The sequence below is a fragment of the Cupressus sempervirens genome, chromosome 2, assembly GCF_028749045.1.
Source record: "Cupressus sempervirens isolate cs-2001-9-10 chromosome 2, ASM2874904v1, whole genome shotgun sequence".
NCBI lineage: Eukaryota > Viridiplantae > Streptophyta > Pinopsida > Cupressales > Cupressaceae > Cupressus > Cupressus sempervirens.
The window spans coordinates 59,943,960-59,953,864 of record NC_143119.1 but is presented as its reverse complement, the minus strand read 5'-3'; the positions used below and the strand labels follow the sequence as shown (position 1 = coordinate 59,953,864).

Genomic DNA, 9,905 nt, shown 5'->3' with positions numbered 1-9,905 from the left:
GTCCATTCCATTTGCAAAAATGCTTTTCTGCCATTGTTTCCAGTCTGCAAATTTGAGTAGCACACTTTGATTGCTTGCCATTTGTGTCCAGTTATTCGTCATGAGCCCTAATCATAGATTTGTATTGTTCTTATGATAGTGAACCAATGCTATGGTTTTAAAATCTCCCCAAGTGTTAGTTTGCCTAGTTTTCAAAGCCAAATTTGAACATGATTTATTGCTTTTTGACATGTTTTCTTGTGGGTTGTTCTGAGAGGGCAACTTTGACAGTCAATATATTTTGATTGAGAATTCTTCATGAGATGAGATTTAGCAGAGTACAATATTGCTGAACAAAGAATTAATAGGTTTGATTTTAGAGCTCGGTTAGGTGTTTGGGTCAATTTTTAAGGCTAGTCAAAGGACCCTTTGGCATGAAATTGATAGTTTATGAATAAGATGTGAAATGAGTTTTAAATGATCAATTAGTGCTCGAAATCAATTCCAGTTAGAATTAGAAGTTCTATGGACTAGTTTAAAGGTTTAGGTGTTTGAAAATGGAATTTTTTTAGCCAGACCCTCTATGGGGCCTGATTGAATGACTATTAGATTATTAAACCATGTGTCCTAATGGGCATACCCTCTACTCCAATTGTAAATCAAGAGTACATAATAGATGCCCAACTTTCAAACAGGAACTTAGAAATATAAGATGCCTTGTATTGGAAAATGTTGCATCATCTCTTGACCTACTGTGTAAGTATCATAGTGTGGGCTGTCTAGATATTTTTTCCATATTATAATAAGCTTAAACATGAGGCACAATGTACATTTTGGCCATACAATTGCCCTTATGCAGGGTTAGAATGCTTTATCACAGGGGATAGACAGACGCTTGTGGCTCATCTAAGGGATGGTCATAGAGTTGATATGCACAATGGCACTACTTTCAACCATTGCTATGTAAAGCTCAATCCACTAGAAGTTGAAAGTGCAACTTGGATGCTAACAATTTTCAATTGATATTCATTGTATTTCTATCTTCATTTTGAAGCATTTCAGTTAGGTGCAACACCAGTATATATAGCATTCCTTTGGTTTATGGGAGACTTCACAGAACTTAAAGAGACTTCACATGACTTGGAGAGGCCTTCCATGTTAATAAGAAGTCAACTAGTGTCCAAAGTGTGAGTTGGAGAGCCTGACAATGCACATTTGAACCCAAAATAGAGCATCTACGTCAAGAAAAGCTTCGGTAAAGAAAAAGAAGAGGTGGCATTAGTGGAGATTAATAAGTCGCATGCCTAAATAAGGATGAAACATTCACATTTTCATTGCAAAAAGATAAATCCATGGTCCATGGCATTAGAAGATGTAGAGGTGTCCATGATTCATTGAGAAAGTAGTGATAGACAAGGAAAACACCTTGGGAAGCTACCTTGTAAGAATAAAACCCAAGGCTTGCAGAGAGCATCCACATTTGACTAAGCCACCTTTGAAAGAGACCATGGTGTTTGAAGAGGAGGCGGCATAGAAAGGCGGGTGAGTCCATTTACAAGGGATTGAGAGGCTACAGTCAAAGGGAAGCCCATGACATGACAATGAGATGTGCACAACAAGAGCAAAATCCTATGAAGAATTTAATCCCACATCGGCTGTGATGAAGAATTTTATAATGTTTATATGCTACAATACACATATTAGTTGATGTCTTGAGGACAACCCCTTTTTGGGAAGCTGCAAGGCAAGTTGCTCCCAAGGACCCCACATGCGGCCAGTTGGAGGCAACTATGCAATAATTTTGATGCCCAAATGCGCAAACCCAAGTGATGACATAGAAATTCCTGGATGAATGAAAACTTGCCAAGTGTCAAGCATGAAATTCTAGATGATTAAAAAACTAAAGTGCCACGTGTCACAGTGGACATGTGGTGACATGGAAATTCCCCACTTCATGGAGATGCACAAGGTTTAAACAAAGCATGCAAGTGCCAAGCTGCCACTTGGTAGTGGGCCCCAGCTTGTGGTGATGTGGCAGGGGTAGATCTTGGACTAATAATAATGTGCCATGTGGCAGTGACATGGTGGGTGCTGAAAAAGTGGTGATGTGGTGGTCCAATCGATGTGATGAGGTGGTAGTGACATGGACTTGATCAAAGATTGACATGTGGCATCTGTGGACGAATCATAGACTAACATGTGGTGAATTACGAGAATCAACCCAGATAAATAGGATTGAGCCACGTGGTGAATCTGATGGCTAGCACTTCACTGCTTCACAAAGATGCAAGGAAGATAAGTAAAGTGGGGAAGCACCAAACTGCCACATGGAAGCAGGATCTGATCCGTGGTGATGTCACAGGTGCAATCCTTAGCCAATAATAGAGTGCCATGTGGCATCAACATGGAAGAATGGTGCCATGGTAGTCTAGTGGTGGTCGAGCAGCCAATGAAAAGATGCCATGTGGCAATGTCTAGTGAGCCAATCAGATTGTTGCCACGTGGTAGCCTTGTCAACAAAGGTTTGACCCAAAATTCATGGGTGAGCCAGAAATTCAAAAATGATAAAATATGATTTTTAATTTTAATTTTTTTAAAAAGGGGTCATGTACTGAGTTTTTAAATTCAAAATTGATACATTCCTAAGTCTGAACTTTAGAATATTTTTGATTTTTGAAAAAAAAAAGTTTCAGACAAGAAAGTCATGCCAGGGGTATATTTTTTGAAATGAGATTTTGGGAAATTTTGGTAGTCTAATATAGTGATATTATATGTTTCCAGAACTGGGATAAGATGAACTTCCTGACTTTGGAGTTTGTTTTTGCATAGGAAGCCATTTGTCCAAGTTATTTGATGTTTTCTTCCAGATTCTCTACTTGCAACCGCTTTCAGGTATTGAAATTCAAAACTGGTTTCTAGTAGGGTAATGAGTTAAATGTGGATAAAACATGGTAAAAATACAGTTAGGGTCAAGTTTTGTTACCTTCAAATCAATCAAATTTAGATTTTACAAGCATTCCATGATGCATTTCAGATATTTTGGGTTGCATAAGATTTTTCATCATTCAACAGAGATATTTCCAAGTTTGTTACAAAATAATGATGAAAACTAAATCAGATCAAATGGGTAGAAAGATGAGAGAGGTTTGACAATAGTAGAGGATGGAATTTCAAGTGGACACATGTCATCTTTAGATCAGATCTAGGAATTCATTCCTTGTCTATATCTTCTTCTTTCTCATCCATTTTAGGGGTTGGAAATTTTCAGTGTGATACCTCATTGTTGGTTCTAGTTTGTCTGTGAGACCACATTGTTGGATCTAGAACTATGATTCTACCATTATTCTTTAGCACATTTCTCTTGTATGATAACAATAATGAGGATAATATAGCTAGTTTTGATCTGTTAGGTGTTTTTATGTTTTTAATTTCATGCATCTGAATGTATAGTTTCAAAAAAATGAGCACAAATGAGCAAGAATCTCTTAGTTTCATTTTGATTCTCATCTCCTATCTCTATAATCTACAATCTTATATGGTTTAAGGAAAAAGAACTAAGACCAATTTGCATCCCTTTAAGGTTGTATGTCTGACATGCTTTGCTATTGGAACAAAGGGTCAAGTAAATGTTTGATGTGTTTGATAGGATTATTGGTTATTTTGAGAAGGATACTTCATAAGAATGAGGTCTTTATGAACATCGATGTCTAATTCACAAAGTGATAAGATAGATTTGATATCTAGGTGTATCAAATATGTTATTGATATCACAGATGTATGTGTTTGATTCATGGAATTTTCCAATAGATAAGGCACTAATCAACTACATGATCATTTTTTCTTACTGCTGCATATTTGGGTTTTTGCTGATATTCAACATCATTAATCAAATGTCTTTCCCTTTCATGTTGAAGAGTTGAAAAGGATGCCCTCACTCAGCTTGTGAATTTCATAGAGTTGCATTTTGCTACTGCACATCTTTGTTATTGCATAGGTATAGGAGAAATAATGGTTTTATCTACTTTGTTTAGATTCAGTGTATGCTTTGACAACTGGTACCATATAAAGAATCTATAGGTCCACCCACCTAGGTTTTGCAGAGCCTTAAGTAGAAGAAGGGTCTAGCCTTATAGTTGGCCCGATGTCTAAAAGGATATGTTAAAGATGAGAGTTATCTACCCCTAGATGTGTCTTGTTCTCATTAGAGTAATTTGGAACCATGTGGTTTCAAAACACTGATAGGATGTACTGCAATCATTTTGTATTGAAAATTTTTAAACAACAACCCAGATAACTATTAGTGTGAAAAAAAACTAACCCTCAATACTATATAAAAATGGAGGGAGCTGCTAAAACTACTAGAGGACTATACATATTATTTCTAAGATGAACATCCAAAATAGTGTAGGGTTCAAAAAGCTCCTCAATAATAAGAAAACACTATAGAACTATAATTTCTGATAGTCATGTTCTGGCTGATCATTAGTATCAATAGGTGCTGATATAGATCCAAAAAAAGTATTTGTCTCCATATCAGAATCCAAATGGCATTTCTCCATGAGACTGTTGAGCTCCTCAATTTCTAATACTGTAAGGAAACTTTAGTATCTCTCAATGTATTGTGCAACCTTAACTTCATCTTTGTAAATCGGCAGAACTCCATTATGTATCAGGTTCATGAATCTGGACTTTGGAATCTCCAACCAAAAAGAAACCTATCACATGATGTAAAAATGTATGAGTTTAAGATTAAACTTAGTAGGGAACCTTCTCACATTTTGAAATATCTCCTTGTTCCTTTCCTTCCAAAGAAACCATAGTACTTCACTAGTAAGAGCAAACCAAAATCTGTTGAGAGATAAGTCAAAAGATTTGATGTAACCAGCCAAAATTTCACACCAAGAAAAACTAGTAATATTTTTCCAATCAAAAGGACAACCAAAGAAAATGGCCCAAAATTTAGTTACACAAATACACTAAAAAAAACATGTTCAAAACTCTCTGGTTTATTACACAAATTGCACATCATAGGCTCAACATTAATGGATGACAGTACTGACCCAACAACAAGATTTTTAATCAATAACAACCATCTAAAATGAATAACCTTAGGTTCATAGGGACCCTTCCAAAAATAATCAAAGAAAAAATGCCACGTTGAGAAAGGAAAATCTAGACCCCAACAATTGACTATACGTTTTAACATAGAGTGATCTACTTTAAACATATAATAAATATGTTTAATAGAAGTGTTTCCAATAATAGTGCCATAATTCCATTTTATATTCCTGATAAAAGTATTACTATCCATGACATTTCCAACTTTCTCCTTGCATATCACTTTAGGCAAAAGAGCACAGGTCTTCCTTTGAGATTTGAGGATAACAAACTTCCTGGATATCTCATCGTATGACCCAATCCTATTATTAACCATTAAGTCATTGATCAAAGAAATACCTTTCTCATTTCATTTTTTAGCAGAGAAACTCTGAGTAAGAGCAAGAGGCTTATTATTCAAGTACAGTCCCCACTAGATTGATCTGTTAGTAAAACTATAATTAGGAGGTCCCCCAGTGACATTCCTATAGGAGATAAGCTCCCTCATTTGTGACCATGCAAACCATAGGGAGGTAAACACTTTGGACCCAAACATCTTAATCTTAAGGTCTCCCATGATAATATCCCAAAATGGAATGTTAGCCCAATGTTTACATTTTTTAATAACAGACCTTTTGACATTGTTTCTCACAAGAACCTTCCAAGGTTCATTCCCCCAAAATGCTTTGAAAATTCATTTAACTACAAGAGCAATACCTTGAATTCTAATATCTTTTGTCCCCGGTCCTCGCAGCTATTTGGGAAGGCAACACCACTCCCACTTAACACAATGTCTCTTTCTAGATCTTAAGCCATCCAACCATAAAAAGTATTTGAGAATTTTGTCAAGCATACCAAACTGAGCTTTAGTAAACAACCAAGCCAAAGAAAAAAAGATATGATGTGAAGAAAGGACCTTTTGCACAACCTAAACTCTCCCAACCAATGAAAGGGAGTGAGTCTACCATCTAATATGCTTTCTGTTAATCCTTCTGAACATCCACTCCCACATATCAACAAATGAAGGTTCTAGGGAAAATGGAATACCCAAATATCCAGTAATAATGTCAGGTCCAGTCCAATTCCATCCCATCTTAGAGAACTAGTTAGGAGGCATCTCCTTCTAGCCCATACCATATGACTTACTGGGGGCCACTTTGGCTCTAGAAATAATGCAAAAAAAATTAAGTTTGTTAAGAGCCACAAAAAAATTATTTTTATATAGTTCCAAAAAAAGAGTAGTGTGATCCACAAACTAAGCATTGATCAATTCTTCTGTATTAGGGAGGGTGATGCCCTTAATAGGATGCTCTAAAGAGGCATCCCTTAGAATGTAAAATAGAGCATCAACAAAAATCACAAATAAGGAGGGTGCAATAGGACATCCTTGTTTGATAGACCTCTAAAGGATAATAGGGTCTACAAATTCCCCTTTCACCTCAATAATAGTAGATGAATCTTGAAACAAAATTTCAATCCATTTGCAAAAATAATAGGGAAAGCCAAAAGCTTTCAACATTCCAATAATAAAATCCACTCAACTTTTTCATAAGCCTTCTCAAAATCAAGGAGGATCATAGCCACATCCTGCCCACTAGCCTTAGCCCAATTCATAGCTTCCCAAATCATGATAAGGTTTTCCAAGATATATGTTCCTTTTATAAAACCAGTTATAGTTAATGAAACAATGTTTTTAGTATTTTATAATTCTCCTCGCCAACAATGTAGCAATGATTTAATATGATAGATTAAGCAAGGTGATAGGTCTCCAATTCTTGACTAAGGATCTATCCCCAACTTTAGGAAGCAACTTAATGACCCCTCTATTTACATTATTGCCCAGAAAACCATTTTCAAAGGCATCATTATAAAATAACAAAAGATCTTCCCCAATCTAATCTAAATTGCCTTTATAAAATTCAATAGGCATTCCATCCATTCCTAGAGATTTGTCACTAGCCATAGCTTTGATAGCCTCTTGAATCTCTCCTAAAGAGATTTTTCTACTTAGCTTATCACTTTCACTATTAGAAATCTTCTTAGGGATCATCCTCAAACATTATTCCAACTCTTTATGCTGATCCTAACCAAATTCTGAAGAGAACAATTCAGAGTAGAAACTGAAAAAAGCTTCCCTAATAACTTTTGGATCATTTGTTTTACCACCCTCCACCTAAATATCCTCAATCTTCTCTATCTTTTGTTTTTCCCTAATGATGTTAAAAAAATACTCCAACCCTATATCTCCATGTCTAAGCCAATTCATTTTTTCCTAAATCCTTTTCCCTTGGATCTTATATCTATTAAGAAAACCTAATTGATGCTTAAAGAAAAGAAAATCCTTCAACAACAATGGGTCATCTGGACTATTTTGAACAACAAATTTAGCTAAATTTAATTTGATTTGAAGATCATTCTCTTCTTCATATCTATCTTTGGCTACTTTTTTCCCAATGATCTGATAAGTTTTTTTCTAAGCTTCCACTAGTTGGCACCATTGCTTAACTGGTCTTACAGATTGATTACATAATTTAGATAAAAATGTCACCATTCTAATAGCCTCTTTATTATTAGGGTCTTTGAGCAAAGAGGTATTTAACTCAAATACTTTGCCTTTATTACTCAATCTATTAACATTTTCATCCTTATTTATCAGTATCCTTGCAAAAATAGGAGAATGATCTGACATCGCAATAGGTGACAATAATAGAAGATTGACCCTCTTTAGTCTAAAAAGAGAAAAAGGAAGATTCACAGTACATCCTACCCAATTTGCAGTAGACTTGATTCTGCCCACCTTGATTATTTCACCAAGTGAACCAAATGTCATTGAAATTCTCCCTATTATTCTCTAAGGGATCAATCAAATTAAAACATCTTTTGAGTTTAAGCCAAAATAATTGCTCATTACCTTTCCAATGATGTTTTCGACCTCCTTGTTTATCACATCTGGCTTCCACCATGTTAAAGTCTCCTACAAAAATCCAATATGCTTTAGGTAGATTAGATGAACACCAATCCCATAACACAACTCTTTCTTTGTAATCATTTGGGGCATAAATATTGCATACCCAATTATATCCTCCTCATATTTAAATGTCACCCAAAGTGCTCTTTGACATCATGAACATCCATGTTGCACAATGGAATCAGCCCAACTGGGACCAATCAAAATGGCCACTCCACCTTTGCCTCTCTCATGCTCAGAATGAAACCCTACATATTTGTTCCGTAAAAAAATATTCATACAAGATGCTTGAAAACCAACAACTTTAATTTCTTGTAGACATATGCTATCCTTATCTTTTAATTTGTTACACCACTTTCTAACAATATATTTCCTATCTATCATTTCCAATCCTCTAACATTCTAGCTATGTATATTAATCATCATGAAGGTAGTTGAATAGAGGGAGGCTTTGGAGCCTTATAAAACCTATTAAAATAGTTCAAAATGGCATTCTTACCATCATAACTACCATAAATTGATCTTTTCTCATATGTTTTTTTTTAAAACAACATCAGTGAATTGCCCCTCTGAATCTCCATCTAAAGTCTTTTGAATCATAAGTATGGGAGTACTGATCTCCTTAGGGATACCAGACTTACTTTAAATAGCATATTCCTTTTCTTTAATGGATCTGATGGCAAGTTGCTGAGTATTCAATTTGGCAGGGATCTCAGCAAGACTAATCTCAACAACCTCTAGGGTGGTAATAGCAAGGGTCATGGGATGAACTACACCAAGAATATGATCAACTTGTATAGCTGATATCACCTCAAACTCCTTATCATATAAAGGATTATCTAATGAAACAAACCCACCACACTCCAATGAATCAGCTTCAGAAGAAATTTTTGATGGCATGGACTAGTTAGACACACCACTATCCAAATTTTCATTCAGAGTAGATGGTAAATTATCCTTAGCTGATACTTCAAAAATATTAACCATTTCCAAAATTATTTCTTTGGCATTATCAACTTTCACCTTAGCTTTCTCAAAGTGTATTCTAAGAGCCAAACAATTCTCCTTTATATGATCGTTAAGCTTACAATGAAAACATGCATGTAAATTGCCCAACAGAGAAACCTCCCCAAAGAAATTTGCTTCTTCTAAATTTAAAGAGATAATATCAAGAAAAATCACATTTGGATCTAGGGCCACAAGAACACAAACATTCAAATGAGGGAGAGTAACCCTAGACTCTTAAATATGCAAAATTGACCCTAATGGTTTTAATATATGAGAAACAAATGGCCAAACTTCAGCTTAGAGATTCTTAATTTCCATCTATTTTGGCATGGATATTTTTAAAACTTCTTCAAAATTACCATTTGATGATCATGTATATTCCCTAAATAAAGAATGAACAACATTCCAAAAACCTTTTATTAAAATTCTTTCCTGCATATTATGGGTTTTTAAAAAAATTACAAAGAGCCATTTTTGAATCATTCTACAAAAATTAACATGTAAACCAAAATTTTTCCCCACACAAAATTTAACCAATCATCAAGAAATTTACACAAAGGAAAAGCATTAACATCTAAATAAATAAAGAATATGGCAATATTTCTTAACCGAGTCTACTCTGCTCTAACAACTTTAACTATATCCTTATTGGGAGACAAGGTTAGGGTTTTCAAACTATTAGAAGGGCTCCTACCATCTTCTTGTTCCTAAGTAGATCCTCCACCATCTCTAGCATCTCGTCTATCTCCATGGGTTGCAGTTCTTCCAATTCTATTAGAACACTCTGAAACTGTTATCCTTTTGAACTTGCTCTCAAAACAAGTCATCTTAGGGAAAACTGGCACTGAAATAT

General features: G+C 35.1%; 1 pseudogene; it reads left to right on the top strand.

Annotated features, from left to right (window-relative positions):
- The first annotated feature begins 599 nt into the window (after window positions 1-599).
- LOC149571055 (E3 ubiquitin-protein ligase SINAT5 pseudogene) lies at window positions 600-1,170 on the top strand (annotated as a pseudogene).
- Window positions 1,171-9,905: the final 8,735 nt, after the last annotated feature.